The sequence below is a fragment of the Ranitomeya imitator genome, chromosome 8 (assembly GCF_032444005.1).
Source record: "Ranitomeya imitator isolate aRanImi1 chromosome 8, aRanImi1.pri, whole genome shotgun sequence".
In the NCBI taxonomy this organism is placed as follows: domain Eukaryota; kingdom Metazoa; phylum Chordata; class Amphibia; order Anura; family Dendrobatidae; genus Ranitomeya; species Ranitomeya imitator.
Genome location: NC_091289.1, coordinates 94,515,365 through 94,532,548, shown reverse-complemented (window position 1 = coordinate 94,532,548; position 17,184 = coordinate 94,515,365). Strand labels below are relative to the sequence as shown.

Here is a 17,184-nt window from a genome sequence, read left to right as displayed (position 1 = left end):
ATTTGTCAATTTTTCATTAGGCTGGTGGCTGCACTTACAAGATGCCACAACAAAACTGCAGTATATGAAAACTACACTTGGAACACTGCAGACCAGTGACAAGGAACACCCCAGTGTTTGCTATAGAGCAGCAGCTAGTTTAAAGTAACAATCCAGCTGGGTTTTTCTCTGCCAGAGTAGTATCACTAATGCCCATAGCAAAACGCTTACAGGCCGCTGACTGGTCTTTCCAGCAATGCTACAGTTGTGTTCTGCCATTTTATGACCGCAGCTCCTGAATGACCACAAGTCAGAGGTAATGGTCACAAGTAGTGATGAGAGTATCCTCAGGTTTCCCAGAGCATGCTCGGGTGGTTTCCAAGTGTTTTGGCGTGCTCGGAGATTTCGTTTTCGTCGCTGCAGCTGCATGATTTGCGGCTGCTAGACAGGCTGAACACGTGGGGGTTGCCTGCTAGGGAATTCCCACCTTTCCCGGCACCTGCACACTGCAGTACTTTGCTCTGCCATCAACAGGGCAGATAAAGTACGCCTGCGCAGGAGCCGCAGCGTGAAGACAAGAGAACGTCATCGTAAGAAGATGGGAGGCACCGCACCGGACTGCGACACCCATCGGACCCGAACTGGGACTGCCCCTGGGTGAGTATAATCTAACCTCTTATCTTTCAGGATACATTGGGGGCTTGTTTACAGCATTACAGAATGCTATAGATAAGTCCCAGATGCCGGTGGCCGCAGCTCATTCTTGAATTTTGGGGTGACCGATTCCCTTTAAAGGTAAAATGAAGTTTGTTCTACTTCCAGATTATGGCCCCAACAGTGCTAAATGGAACCTTCAATAGTTTAAAAGTGATTTTGAAACCAATACCATCAGTATGTTTAGCAACAATAAGGCTGGAAAGGTCCTGATGCAGCTCACTGGCTTTACCCATCATGAAAGGTTTGTGTGGCACCTTGGTAATGAGACCCCTTTTCATAGGCAATCAGTTGAACCAGCTGATATTTTCACTACGTGACAGGATTGCCTTCTAATTACTGAGATTTTAGCCGGTGCCATGACTTTTGATGTCTTTGCACCTCTTAAAGGGACTCTCACCTGAATTTGGAGGGAACAATTTTCAGCCATAGAGGCGGGGTTTTCGGGTGTTTGATTCACCCTTTCCTTACCCGCTGGCTGCATGCTGGCTGCAATATTGGATTGAAGTCCCTCCAAATTCAGGTGACAGTCCCTTTAATGTGACCTTTGTTAAAAGGTCCTTAAAAACGATTTCAGGGAATTAGGCTGCAAGCTGAAAGAAAGGACCTCCAACGTGGTATTTTCCGAAATACAGGTCCTTCTCAAAAAATTAGCATATAGTGTTAAATTTCATTATTTACCATATTGTAATGATTACAATTAAACTTTCATATATTATAGATTCATTATCCACCAACTGAAATTTGTCAGGTCTTTTATTGTTTTAATACTGATGATTTTGGCATACAACTCCTGATAACCCAAAAAACCTGTCTCAATAAATTAGCATATTTCACCCATCCAATCAAATAAAAGTGTTTTTTAATAACAAACAAAAAAACCAACAAATAATAATGTTCAGTTATGCACTCAATACTTGGTCGGGAATCCTTTGGCAGAAATGACTGCTTCAATGCGGCGTGGCATGGAGGCAATCAGCCTGTGACACTGCTGAGATGTTATGGAGGCCCAGGATGCTTCAATAGCGGCCTTAAGCTCATCCAGAGTGTTGGGTCTTGCGTCTCTCAACTTTCTCTTCACAATATCCCACAGATTCTCTATGGGGTTCAGGTCAGGAGAGTTGGCAGGCCAATTGAGCACAGTAATACCATGGTCAGTAAACCATTTACCAGTGGTTTTGGCACTGTGAGCAGGTGCCAGGTCGTGCTGAAAAATGAAATCTTCATCTCCATAAAGCATTTCAGCCGATGGAAGCATGAAGTGCTCCAAAATCTCCTGATAGCTAGCTGCATTGACCCTGCCCTTGATGAAACACAGTGGACCAACACCAGCAGCTGACATGGCACCCCACACCATCACTGACTGTGGGTACTTGACACTGGACTTCAGGCATTTTGGCATTTCCTTCTCCCCAGTCTTCCTCCAGACTCTGGCACCTTGATTTCCGAATGACATGCAAAATTTGCTTTCATCAGAAAAAAGTACTTGGGACCACTTAGCAACAGTCCAGTGCTGCTTCTCTGTAGCTCAAAAGTGGCTTTACCTGGGGAATGCGGCACCTGTAGCCCATTTCCTGCACACGCCTGTGCACGGTGGCTCTGGATGTTTCCACACCAGACTCAGTCCACTGCTTCCTCAGGTTCCCCAAGGTCTGGAATCGGTCCTTCTCCACAATCTTCCTCAGGGTCCGGTCTCCTCTTCTCGTTGTACAGCGTTTTCTGCCACATTGTTTCCTTCCAACAGACTTACCATTGAGGTGCCTTGATACAGCACTCTGGGAACAGCCTATTTGTTGAGAAATTTCTTTCTGGGTCTTACCCTCTTGCTTGAGGGTGTCAATGATGGCCTTCTTGACATCTGTCAGGTCGCTAGTCTTACCCATGATGGGGGTTTTGAGTAATGAACCAGGCAGGGAGTTTATAAAAGCCTCAGGTATCTTTTGCATGTGTTTAGAGTTAATTAGTTGATTCAGAAGATTAGGGTAATAGGTCGTTTAGAGAACCTTTTCTTGATATGCTAATTTATTGAGACAGGTTTTTTGGGTTATCTGGAGTTGTATGCCAAAATCATCAGTATTAAAACAATAAAAGACCTGACAAATTTCAGTTGGTGGATAATGAATCTATAATATATGAAAGTTTAATTGTAATCATTACATTATGGTAAATAATGAAATTTAACACTATATGCTAATTTTTTGAGAAGGACCTGTACTGCCTGTACCATGCCAGAGAGGCAACGGCAGATTAGGGAGGTTAATAAGTGGCTCAAGAATAGGTGTAGGAAGGAGGGGTTTGGGTTTGGGTTTGGGTTTCTGCAGAACTAAGCCGACTTCTCAGTTGGCTACAGGTTCTACACTAGGGATGGGCTGCATCTCAATGGGGAAGGTGCAGCTGTGCTGGGGGAAAAAATGGCTAGAAGGTTGGAGGAGTGTTTAACCCCTTTCTGCCATTAGACATACTATTCCGTCCATGTGAGGTGGGCCCTACTTCCCAAGGACAGAATAGTACGTCCAGTGCGATCGGCCCGATCGCCGCCGGGTGTCAGCTGCTTATCGCAGCTGACATCCAGCACTATTTGCCAGGAGCGGTCACGGACCGCCCCCGGCACATTAACCCCCGGCACACCACGATCAAACATGATTGCGATGTGCCGGCGGTGCAGGGAAGCATCGCGCAGGGAGGGGGCTCCCTGCATGCTTCCCTGAGATCCCCGCAGAAACGTGATGTGATCGCGTTGCTGCGAGGGTCTTTTACCTTTCTTTCCCTGCAGGCCCCGGATCCAAAATGGCAGCGGAAACCCGGTCCTGCAGGGAGGGAGGTGGCTTACCAAGTGCCTGCTCAGAGCAGGCACTTGGTAACGCTGCAGCGCTGCAAGTCAGATCGGTGATCTGACAGAGTGCTGCGCAAACTGTCAGATCACCGATCTGTGATGTCCTCCCCTGGGACAAAGTAAAAAAGTTAAAAAAAAAAAATTTCCAAATGTGTAAAAAAATTTTTTACAAATAATATATGTTATTCCCATAAATACATTTCTTTATCTAAATAAACAATAAAAGTACACATATTTAGTATCGCCGTGTCCGTAACGACCCGACCTATAAAACTGGCCCACTAGTTAACCCCTTCAGTAAACACCGTAAGAAAAAAATAAAACGAGGCAAAACACAACGCTTTATTATCATACCGCCGAACAAAAAGTGGAATAACACGCGATCAAAAAGACGGATATAAATAACCATGGTACCGCTGAAAGCGTCATCTTGTCCCGCAAAAAATGAGCCGCCATACAGCATCATCAGCAAAAAAAAAAAAAAAAAGTTATAGCCCTGAGAATTAAGCGATGCAAAAATAATTTTTTTTTTCTATAAAATAGTTTTTATCGTATAACAGCGCCAAAACATAAAAAAAAAAATGATATAAATGAGGTATCGCTGTAATCGTACTGACCCGAAGAAAAAAAACTGCTTTATCAATTTTACAAAACGCAGAACGGTATAAACGCCTCCCCCAAAAGAAATTCATGAATAGTTGGCTTTTGGTCATTCTGCCTCACAAAAACTGGAATAAAAAGCGATCAAAAAAATGTCACGTGCCCGAAAATGTTACCAATAAAAATGTCAACTCGTCCCGCAAAAAAACAAGACCTCACATGACTCTGGACCAAAATATGGAAAGATTATAGCTCTCAAAATGTGGTAACGCAAAAAATATTTTTTGCAATAAAAAGCGTCTCAGTGTGTGACGGCTGCCAATCATAAAAATCCGCTAAAAAAACCCGCTATAAAAGTAAATCAAACCCCCCTTCATCACCCCCTTAGTTAGGGAAAAATTAAAAAAAAATGTATTTCCATTTTCCCGCTAGGGTTAGGGCTAGGGTTAAGGCTGCAGTTAGGGTTGGGGCTAAAGTTAGGGTTAGGGTTTGGATTACATTTACGGTTGGGAATAGGGTTGGGATTAGGGTTAGGGGTGTGTCTGGGTTAGAGGTGTGGTTAGGGTTACCATTGGAATTAGGGTTAGGGGTGCGTTTGGATTAGGGTTTCATTTATAATTGGGGGGTTTCCACTGTTTAGGCACATCAGGGGCTCTCCAAACGCGACATGGCGTCCGATCTTAATTCCAGCCAATTCTGCGTTGAAAAAGTAAAACAGTGCTCCTTCCCTTCCGAGCTCTCCCGTGTGCCCAAACAGGGGTTTACCCCAACATATGGAGTATCAGCGTACTCGGGACAAATAAAACAACAACTTTTGGGGTCCAATTTCTCCTGTTACCCTTGGGAAAATACAAAACTGGGGGCTAAAAAATAATTTGTGGGAAAATTTTTTTATTTTTTTATTTTCACGGCTCTGCATTATAAACTGTAGTGAAACACTTGGGGGCTCAAAGTTCTCACAACACATCTAGTAAAGTTCGTGTGGGGGGTCTAGTTTCCAATATGGGGTCACTTGTGGGGGGTTTCTACTGTTTAGGTACATTAGGGGCCTTGCAAACGCAATGTGACGCCTGCAGACCATTCCATCCAAGTCTGCATTCCAAATGGCGCTCCTTCCCTTCCGAGCCCTCCCATGCGCCCAAACGGTGGTTCCCCCCGACATATGGGGTATCAGCGCACTCAGGACAAATTGGACAACAACTTTCGGGCTTCAATTTCTCCTGTTACCCTCGAGAAAATACAAAACTGGGGGCTAAAAAATAATTTTTGTGGGAAAAAAATTTGTTTTATTTTTACGGCTCTGCATTATAAACTTCTGTGAAGCTCTTGGTGGGTCACAGTGCTCACTACACATCTAGATAAGCTCCTTAGGGGGTCTACTTTTCAAAATGGTGTCACTTGTGGGGGGTTTCAATGTTTAGGCACATCAGTGGCTCTCCAAACGCAACATGGCGTCCCATCTCAATTCCTGTCAATTTCTCATTGAAAAGTCAAACGACGCTCCTTTTCCGAGCTCTCCCATGCGCCCAAACAGTGGTTTACCCCCACATATGGGGTATCAGCGTACTCAGGACAAATTGTACAACAACTTTTTGGTTCCAATTTCTTCTCTTACCATTGGGAAAATAAAAAATTGGGGGTGAAAAGATAATTGTGAAAAAAAATGATTTTTTATTTTTACGGTTCTGCATTATAAACTTCTGTGAAGCTCTTGGTGGGTCACAGTGCTCACTACACATCTAGATAAGTTCCTTAGGGGGTCTACTTTCCAAAATGGTGTCACTTGTGGGGGGTTTCAATGTTTACGCACATCAGTGGCTCTCCAAACGCAACATGGCATCCCATCTCAATTCCAGTCAATTTTGCATTGAAAAGTCAAATGGCGCTCCTTCGCTTCCAAGCTCTGTCATGCGCCCAAAAAGTGGTTTAAAAAACCAAACCAGAAAAAACAAGGATCCCTAAAAAATAACTTTTAATCACAATAGTTAAAAAATAGAAGACTTTATATATCACATATAGTAAAAAAGTACAAAGTGTACCTAAAAAACCCTATAACGGACTACAATAAATCCTGCCTTTCAGTGGAGGTTGGCACCCTAATTTACCGCGGTTGGCACCCCCACTCCTCGACGGCTCACCCTTTTAAATCCCTAAAAAGGCCTGTAATACAGGAAACCTGGTGAGCCCTGAAGTACAATCCTATACTAACTACCTACCAGTGGAGGTTGGCACCCTAATTTTCTGCGGTAGGCGCCCCCACTCCTCGGCGGCTGACCCTAGGGTCCCTCAGTCCCTATAATAGGGATAGACAAAAGATAATGTCCCAAATACACCTCCGATACCCGTGGAAAAAAAAAAAATACAAAAAAAATAATAAAAAGAAAAAAAAAAAAAAGAGATCGATTGCTATCACAGCTTTATATAGCAATATATGGTGGGTGTCGCATAACCATACATACCACCACAGTAAATACCCTTACAGATAACTGGGTATAACGGAGTGTAAAGATATATCTTGTCCAAATTGGATTGATAGCAATCGATCTCTTTCTTTTTATTATTTTTTTGTATTTCATTTTTCCATTTTTTGTGTTTTTATCACAGGTATCGGAGGTGTATTTGGGACATTATCTTTTGTCTATCCCTATTATAGGGACTGTAAGGGACCCTAGGGTCAGCTGCCGAGGAGTGGGGGCGCCAACCGCGGTAAATTAGGGTGCCAACCTCCACTGACAGGCAGGATTTATTGTAGTCCGTTATAGGGTTTTTTAGGTACACTTTGTACTTTTTTACTATATGTGATATATAAAGTCTTCTATTTTTTAACTATTGTGATTAAAAGTTTTTTAGGGATCCTTGTTTTTTCTGGTTTGGTTTTCTATTGCTCTAGGGTTCCAAATTATTCAGTTGTTTGGTTTTCAAACAGTGGTTTACCTCCACTTATGGGGTATCGGCGTACTCAGGACAAATTGTACAACAACGTTTGGGGTCCATTTTCTCCTGTAACCCTTGGTAAAATAAAACAAATTGGAGCTGAAGTAAACTTTTTGTGAAAAAAAGTTATATATTCATTTTTATTTAAACATTCCAAAAATTCCTGTGAAACACCTAAAGGGTTAATAAACTTCTTGAATGTGGTTTTGAGAAACTCGAGGGGTGCAGTTTTTAGAATGGTGTCACACTTGGGTATTTTCTATTATATGGATCCCTCAAAAGGACTTCAAATGAGATGAGGTCCCTAAAAAAAAAAAAAATGGCGTTGTAAAAATGAGAAATTGCTGGTCAACTTTTAACTCTTATAACTCCCTAACAAAAAAAAAAAAAAATTTGGTTCCAAAATTGTGCTGATGTAAAGTAGACATGTGGGAAATGTTACTTATTAAGTATTTTGTGTGACATATCTCTGTGATTTAATTGCATAAAAATTCAAAGTTGGAAAATTGCGAAATTTTCAAAATTTTCGCCAAATTTCCATTTTTTTCACAAATAAACGCAGGTAGTATCATAGAAATGTTACCACTTTCATGACGTACAATGTCACGAGAAAACATTGTCAGAATCACCGGGATCCGTTGAAGCGTTCCAGAGTTATAACCTCATAAAGGGACAGTGGTCAGAATTGTAAAAATTGGCCCGGTCCATAACGTGCAAACCACCCTTGGGGGTAAAGGGGTTAAACTAGGGAATGGGGGGAGGATATTCAATTTATAGGAGGGGAAGATTGTGCCCAGGTCTCTATCTGCACTAATAAGGAAGTTGGGGGTGGCGGTGGCATGAGGGGTGGGGTTAGATCAATTAAATGAAGAAAGAATAGAGGTGCAGAGAGATACATAAAATTTATGTATACTAATGCCAGAAGCCTTGCCAACAAAATGGACGAATTAGAATTAATGGTGTTGGAGCATATTTATGACATGGTGGGGATATCTGAAACATGGCTGGATGAGGGCCATGACTGGGCTGTTAACCTTGCAAGTTATAGTCTGTTCAGAAATGACCAAACGGATAAGGCTATGTTCACATTTGCGTTGTTAGGCGCAGCGTCGTCGACGCAACCAACAACGCATTACACAACACTGCGTTTTTTGACATGTGCGTTGACATAAGATAGTAATGTTCATGAATTTTGGCGCAGGGAAAACGCTACAAGTAGCGTCGTCCGCGCCCTGTCTGGTGCGTCAAATTGACGCATGCGTCGTAAAACGCAATACAACGCATACCGGCACATGTCCATGCGCCCCCCATGTTAAAGATAGGGGCGCATGGCGTGGCCTAGCAGGCGATGTGAACAGACGTGCAACAGCTCTCCCGCTTCATTATCTCTGTATTAACCCCTTAGAGGCGCCGCCGAACGCCAATCATACTCTCAGGAGTGCACAGAGTCCCGGGGAGCGAGGTGCAACCCGAAGGAACGGAATCTTATCTGAGGATGACACGCAGGAGACAGAAGAAGCCGACAGCTGCGGGAAGCTCACAGGCCCAAGATGGCGCAGAGACTGCAGAGGAGGCAGCGAGGACAAGCGCTGCTTATCAGAGGAGGATGGATGTGATCGCCAAGTTGGAGCGATTTGCCAGGTCAGAGGAGGCTGTAAATCTGCAGTCAGAGGCTGGAAGTGTGGAGTCTGGAGCAGCTGGTGCCCCTGGAGAACAGCAGGAAGGAGGGGCTCAGCTACAGTGCAGTGGGTCAGACCAGGGATCTCCTACCAGGGCCGCAGGAGCTGTTCTGCCTGCACAGTCTGACATGCCAGAAATGGAGGAGCCGACTCTGAAGGACATATTTTCAGTGGTGATGTACTGTAAGTCTGCCCTGGGGGCTCTAAACCTTCGAGCTGATGAATTAAAGGGAGAGATGGTCGCTTTAAACTCTGCTATGCGTAAAGTTGAAAAGAGAGTGGAAGTGGTGGAAGAAAGGGTTGGGAGTGCAGAAGATCGGATTGGTGAATTGTTAAACAGGGAAAAAAAGTATATTCAACGTATTGCTGATCTGGAGTTTAAGACTGATGACCTTGAAAACCGATCCCGCAGGAACAACCTAAGGATTGTGGGGGTCCCAGAAAAGGCGGAAGGGAGCAACCCCACGGCTTATATTGAGGCATGGCTAAAAAACGCTGTGGGTGGAGATGGCCTCACTAAGATGTTTGCCGTTGAAAGAGCGCACCGTGTGCCCACCAGACCCCTCCCCCCCGGCTCGGCCCCAAGAGTTATCTTGGCTAAAATTCTGAACTATCAGGACCGAGACATTTTGTTGAGGAAAGCCAGGAATTGTGATGAGCTGACCATTGATGGTAATCTGGTCTCCCTTTATCCGGATTACTCTGCGGCAGTCCAAAAGCTTCGGATGAAGTTTGGAGAGGTCAAGAGGAGGTTGCGAGACTTAGATGTCCGTTATTCAATGATTTACTCAGCTAAATTAAGGGTGGTGGCTCTGGATCGGGTGCATTTTTTCCAAAATCCAGAGGAGGCGTCACAATGGCTGGATCTCAATACTAAGCATATCAGAACGGGGCAGACCCGCTGAAACTGATTTAAGTGCTACTGAAGCAATTGTTAACCCTTCACTGTTATGTTTGGTTTGATAGTTAACTGGTACTTATGCTGTGACTTTATGGTATATTGATATCATCAGGTTGTGTTCGGCGGCGCAACGGAATTTGCATTTTGGCTATGGTGGGCGGGGGAGCTGAAGGAACGCAGAGTTTGTATCGTTAGGCTGTGAAACAGCGTTCCCAGATCTCAAATTGAGAGGGAGAGTTTATTTTGATATCCTAAGAGTAGAGAGGAGTTGGGTGGGCTTAAGAGAGGGGAGAGATAGAGAGTTATTTCAGTTGGGAATTGGGGATGGGGGGGGTGAAGTTGGGGTTGAGACCTTAGGGAGCTTGAACTCATTCATTGTTTCTATAAGCTACAATGGGTGGGGAGGTTAAAATCCTAAGTTGGAATGTTAGGGGCCTTGCAAATGCTACTAAACGAACAGCTATTTTCCAATATGTACTGAAACAGAGGTTTTCAGTGATATGTCTGCAGGAGACTCACCTAGTGAAGGAAAAGGTTGCTATTCTACAGAAGAGATGGGTGAGAAAGGCGTATCACTCAACGTTCTCAAATTATGCCAGAGGTGTATAACATAACAATCCTTATTATAGGATCAAGAAGTGCCTTCAAACAATTTACAAAATAGCAATTTCTTTATTTCAAATATAAAATAGAACAACATAACATAAAATAGGTGCCTCAAACCAAACAAAACCAGAGGCTAGGAAGGCAAAGTGGAGTATAATTGATATAGATATACACAAATAATACAATATATGGGGACAAACGCATTATAAATCTGCCACCTGACATAATGCAATCTTGTAGAAAGGAAAAAATACACAAGCAAAATTTATAACAGGTGCTGAGGTTATAATTAATTTAAAACAAGCAGACACCCATCATCAGTCTGATACTGCCTGTTTCCTTCTACCACTAACAGGATGTAAAGTGCATGTAATCAGATCCTCCTCATATTACCTGGCTTAGAGTCCCACTGCCAAATGACTAGCCGAGCCTCCGGACCCCTACGCACGTTTCGCTGTTGCTTCTTCCACGAAAAAGCGACAGCGAAACGTGCGTAGGGGTCCGGAGGCTCGGCTAGTCATTTGGCAGTGGAACTGTGTGTATTTCGGCCAGCATGCAGCAGGCGGGTAAGGAAAGGGTGAATCAAACACCTGAAAACTCCGCCCATATGACCCAAAACCAGTCCCGCCAAATTCAGGTGACAGGTTCCTTTTAAGCAAACTGAGCATATACTTACTTTGGAGAAAAGTATCTACACCAAAAGGAATAAGCTGGACATCTTCCACAAGCTGTGGCAACCGTGGATGGACTTGAATTAGGATGATAAATGAGAATATAGGGAGCCTAGTATTCAATGGAAATATAACGGATGTTTATTCAAATGTTTGTATGTTGATGAGAAGTGGGGTGGCTCTGGCTGAGGTCTCTGGGGTTGGGCGGGTGGGGGGGCTCTGGGTCGGGGGAAAAAGTTATCTGTAAATGTTTAATGAAACATTGTCATGAGAAATATTCCGTTTGTTTATTCTTTGCGGATAATAAAAATCTATCTGATAAAAAAAAAAAAAAAGATAGGGGCGCATGACGCGTGCGTCGACGACGCAGCGCCCATCAACGCAAATGTGAACGTAGACTAAGCGAGGGGGAGGGGTGTGTATGTAAAATCATCCTTAAAACCCATCCTGCCTGATAATTAGGTGAATCTAATGAAAATGTAGACTCCCTGTGGGTGGAGATCAGGGGAGGGGGAAAAAATAATAAATTACTGATAGGGGTTTGTTATAAGTCCCCCAAAATAATGGAAGCAACGGAGAATATCCTCATAAAGCAAATAGATGAAGCTGCGAGAAGGAGAAGTCATTATGGGGGATTTCAACTACCCTAATGGCTACTTTCACACTAGCGTCGTACTCGGCCCGTCGCAGTGCGTCGGGCCGACGTACAGACGCATACTGTGAAAGCGCCGCACAACGGGGGCAGCGGATGCATTTTTCCAATGCATCCGCTGCCCTATTCTGAGCTGCGGGGAGGAGGGGGCGGAGTTCCGGCCACGCATGCGCGGTCAGAAATGGCGGACAACGCAGCAAAAAACGTTACATGCAGCGTTTTTGGTGCCGACGGACCGCCACAACACGATGCAACCATCGCACGACTGTTGCGACGTGTGGTAAAGCATCGCAATGTGCCGCTAATGTTAGTCTATGGAGAAAAAACGCATCCAGCAAGCAATTTTGCAGGATGCGTTTTCTCTCCAAAACGACGCATTGCGACGTATTCCAAACGACGCTAGTGTGAAAGTAGCCTAAAATACATTGGGGAACAGAAACCTGCAGTTCCAGCAAAGGTAATCGGTTTTTTTACAACTATGAGAGACAATTAACTTTCACAATTGGTTCAGGACCCAACAAGAAGGGGGGCACTGCTAGACCCAATATTAACCAACAGGCCAGACCACATAGCAAATATAAGGGTTGGGGTTCACTTGTGGAATAGTGATCACAAAATAATAAGTTTTCATGTACCCTTTAATAAGATGTGTAGTAGAGGGGTTACAAGGACACTAAACTTCAGGAAGGCAAATTTCCAATGGATGAGAGAGGATCTTAGTGCAATTAACAAGACGATATCCTGAGACAAATACACAAAGAAAATGGTAGATGTTCATTAGCATCCTGGATAGGACCTGTGCACAGTATATACCGTATGGGAATAAACATACTAGAAATAGGAGGAAACCAATATGGCTAAATAGAGCTGTAAGGGGCGCAATAAGTGACAAAAAGAAAGCATTTAGAGAATTAAAGGAAGTAGGTAGTGAGGAGGCATTAAATAAATACAGAAAATTAAATTCTGTAAAAAGCAAATCAAGACAGCGAAGATTGAGAGAGACTCATTGCTAGAGAGTAAAAATAATCCCAAAATATTCTTTAACTACGTAAATAGTGAGAAACTAAAAAAATGGTAGTGTTGGCCCCCTTAAAAAAGCCTGGGTGAAATGGTAGATGAGGATGAGGAAAAAGCCAATATGCTAAGGCCATGTTCACACCATCCTTTTTTTCATGTGGAATCGCCGCGATTTTCCCGCTGCGGGTCCGCAGCTGTTTTCCATGCAGGGTACATTACAATGTACCCTATGGAAAACAGGAACTGCTGTGCCCACATTGCGGAAAATCGCGAAAAAAGCCGCGGTAAAAAAGAAGTACCATGTCACTTCTTTTTGCGGAACTGCAGCGGTTCTGCACCCATAGACCTCCATTGTGAGGTCAAACCCGCAGATGAAAAAAAATATCTGCGGGTTTTCTGCGGTTTGTGGTGCAGAACCGCTGCAGTGTGGCTGCCCCCCCGTGCCACAATCCCACCCCCCCCATGCTCCGATGCCACCCTGCCATGCTCCGACGCCCCTCTCGTGCCCTCATCTCCCCCCCTTATACTTACCCGGCCTCCCGGTGTCTGTCCGGCCGTCTTCTCCCTGGGCGCCGCCATCTTGCAAAATGGCGGGCGCATGCGCAGTGCGCCCGCCGAATCTGCCGGCCGGCAGATTCGTTACAAAGTGCATTTTGATCACTGAGATATAACCTCAGTGATCAAAATAAAAAAAAAAAAATAGTAAATGACCCCCCCCCCCCCCCTTTGTCACCCCCATAGGTAGGGGCAATAAAAAAAATTAAGATTTTTTTTTTTTCCCCACTAAGGTTGGGTTAGGGGTAGGGTTAGGGGTAGGGTTAGGGGTAGGGTTAGGGGTAGGGGTAGGGTATTTTCAGCCATTTTAACCCTAAAAAAACTTCCTAGAAAAAACACACAGACTGCATAGAAAACTGCATCAAAAAACGCATCAAAAAAAGGAACAAAAAAGCACCAAAAAATGGACCTGCGTTTGCTGCCAAGAGCTGCGGTTTTTAGTCCTGAAAAAAAAAAAAAAGAGGGAAATCAGGAACGTGTGAACATAGCCTAAATTACTTTTTCATCAGTATTTACAAAAGAAAATCCCATGGCAGACAATATGATCAGTGATAATAAAAATTCCCCATTAAGTGTCATCTGCTTAACTCAGCAGGAAGTACGGCGGCGTCTAAAAAAAAAAAAAATCACTAAAATTGACAAATCTTCAGGCCCGGATGAGATACAGCCCCGAGTACTGCAGGAATTAAGTACAGTCATTGATAGACCATTATTTTTACTCTTTAAAGACTCCATAATAACAGGGTTTGTACCACAGGACTGGCGTATAGCAAATGTGGTGCCAATATTCAAAAAGGGGACAAAAACTGAACTCGGAAATTATAGGCCAGTAAGCTTAACCTCTACTGTGGGTAAAATCCTGGAGGGCATTCTAAGGGATGCTATACTGGAGTATCTGAAGAGGAATAACCTCATGACCCAATACCAACATTGGTTTACTAGGGACCGTTCCTGTCAGACTAATCTCATCAAAATTCTATGAAGAGGTAAGATACGGACTGGACCAAGGGAATTCAGTGGATGTAGTGTATATGGACTTTTCAAAAGCTTTTGATACGGTGCCACACAAAAGGTTGATACATAAAATGAAAATAATGGGGATAGGGGAAAATATGTGTAAGTGGGTTAAGAGCTGGCTCAGGGATAGGAAACAAAGGGTGGTTATTAATGGAGCACACTCGGACTGGGTCGCGGTTAGGGGTCAGTATTGGGCCCTCTTCTTTTTAACATATTAATGATCTTGTAGGGGGCATACAGAGTGGAATTTCAATATTTGCAGATGACCCTAAACTCTGCAGGGTAATCAATACAGAGGAGGACAATTTTATATTACAAGATGATTTATGTAAACTAAAAGCTTGAGCTGATAAATGGCAAATGAGCTTTAATGGGGATAAATGTAAGGTCATGCACTTGGGTAGAAGTAATAAGATGTATAACTATATGCTTAATACTAAAACTCTCGGCAAAAGCGTCAATGAAAAAGACCTGGGAGTATGGGTGGATGACAAACTCACATTTAGTGGCCAGTGTCAGGCAGCTGGTACAAAGACAAATAAAATAATGGGATGCATTAAAAGAGGCATAGATGCTCATGAGGAAAACAATTTTACCTCTATACAAGTCACTAGTTCGACCACACTTAGAATACTGTGTACAGTTCTGGTCTCCGGTGTATAAGACAGACATATCTGAACTGGAGCGAGTGCAGAGAAGAGCGACCAAGGTTATTAGAGGACTGGGGGGGGGGGGGGGGGGGTTCACAGGAATTTTTGGAATGTTTAAATAAAAATGATACATATATGCTAGCCACCTTAGGGAGAGACCCTAAGGTGGCTAGCATATATGTATCGCTTGCTCACCGAGCCCCACTCCATAAAGCCAACCAATTCCAGCCCTGTGCTGATGAGGGCCTAAAGCCCGAAACACGTGTCCACAGGTAGGAATTGGTTGGCTGTGTAAATTTAGAAACTAATCCGCAGCATTGCACGCTTGGCGGTTCCAAGCGCTGTGGATTAGACTGGGGTGGAAAGAGATGATTTGCATAGCTCCGCCTACTGCAAAGGATTCTGGGTAAACCTGCTATTCTTTGTATTATGCTGCTTGCAAGTACTTTCCGCTTCAGGAAAGCATCCACCAACTATAAATAAAAATGAACATTTAACTTTCACAAAAAATGTTACTTCAGGTCCAATTTGTTTTATTTTACCAAGGTTAACAGGAGAAATTGAACCCCAAAAGTAGTTGTAAAATTGGTGCCGCATACGCCGATACCCCATATGTGGGGGTAAGCCACTCTTTGGGCTCAAGGCAGACCTCGGAAGGGAAGGAGCGCCATTTGACTTTTCAATGCAAAATTGGCTGGAATTGATAGGACGCCATGTCTCGTTTGGAGAGCCCCTGATGTGCCTAAACAGTGGAAAACCCCAAAAGTGACACCATGTCGGAAAGTAGACCCCCTAGAGAACTTACCTAGATGTGTGGCGAGCACTTTGAACCCTTAAGTGCTTCAAAGAAGTTTATAATGTAGAGCCGTAAAAATGAAAATACAAACGTTTACAAAAATGATGATTTTTCACCCCCAATTTTTTTTATTTTCCCAAGGGTAACAGGAGAAATTAGACCCCAAACATTGTTGTACAATTTGTCCCAAGTACACCGATACCCCATATGTGGGAGAAAACTACTGTTTGGGTGCATGGCAAAGCTCGAAAGGGAAGAAGTGGCGTTTTGGTATGAAGACTTAAATGGAATTGTCTGCAGGCGTCACGTTGCATTTGTAGAGCCCCTGATGTACCCAAACAGTAGAAACCCCCCACAAGTGACCCCATATTGGAAACTAGACCCCCCCAAGGAACTTATCTAGATGTGTTGTGAGAACTTTGAACCCCCAAGTGTTTCACTACAGTTTATAACGCAGAGCCGTGAAAAATGAATCTTTTACCACAAAAATGATTTTTAGCCCCCAGTTTTGTTTTTTCCCCCAAGGGTAACAGGAGAAACTGGACCCCAAAAGTTGCTGTCCAATTTGTCCTGCGTACGCCGATACTCCATATGTGGGGGTAAACCACTGTTTGGGCGCACGGCAGAGCTTGGAAGGAGCACAGTTTTACTTTTTCAACACAGAATTGGATGGTTTTGAGATCCGACGTCATGTTGCATTTGCAGAGCCCCTGATGTGCCTAAACAAGGGAAACCTCGCAACTCTAACCCCAACGGGAAAATGGAAATACTTTTTTTTATTATTTTTCCCTAACTAAGGCAGTGATAAAGGGGGGTTTGATTTACTATTTATAGCGGATTTTTATGTTTGGCAGCTGTCACACTAAAAGACGCTTTTTATTGCAAAAAATATTTTTTGCGTTACTACATTCTGAGCTATAATTTTTCTATATTTTGGTCCACAGTCATGTGAGGCATTGTTTTTTTGCTGACGAGTTGACGTTTTTATTGGCATCATTTTTGGGCACGTGACTTTTGATCGCTTTTTATTCCGATTTTTGTTAGGCAGGATGAACAAAAACCAGCAATTCGTGAACTTCTTGGGGGGGGGGGGGGGCGAGCGTTTATACCGTTCCACATTAGGTAAAATTGATCAAGCAGTTTTATTCTTTGGGTCAGTACGATTATAGCGATACCTCATTTATATTTTTTTATGTTTTGGCGCTTTTATACAATAAAAACTATTTTATAGAAAAAATTATTTTCCATCGCTTTATTCTGAGGGCTATAACTAATATTTTCACTGATGACGCTGTATGGCCGCTCGCTTTTTGTGGGACAAGATGACGTTTTCAGCTTTACCATGTTTATTTATATCTGTCTTTTTGATAGAGTGTTATTCCACTTATTGTTCGGTTTGTTTGGCGGTATTATAATAAAGAGTTTTCTGCTCTCTTTTTTTTTTTTACGGCATTGACTGAACTAGTTGGACAGTTTTATAGGTCGGGCCGTTACAGACACGGCGATTCCAAGTACGTGTATTGTTTTTTTATTAACAAAAATGCATTTATTGGAGCAATTTTTTTTTTTTTTTTTTTTTT

General features: G+C 43.3%; 1 protein-coding gene across 1 annotated transcript in view; it reads right to left on the bottom strand.

Moving 5' to 3' along the window:
- MYH9 (myosin heavy chain 9) overlaps nt 1-17,184 on the bottom strand; it is a 234,002-nt gene that overhangs the window by 152,615 nt on the left and 64,203 nt on the right. The window lies entirely within an intron of this gene.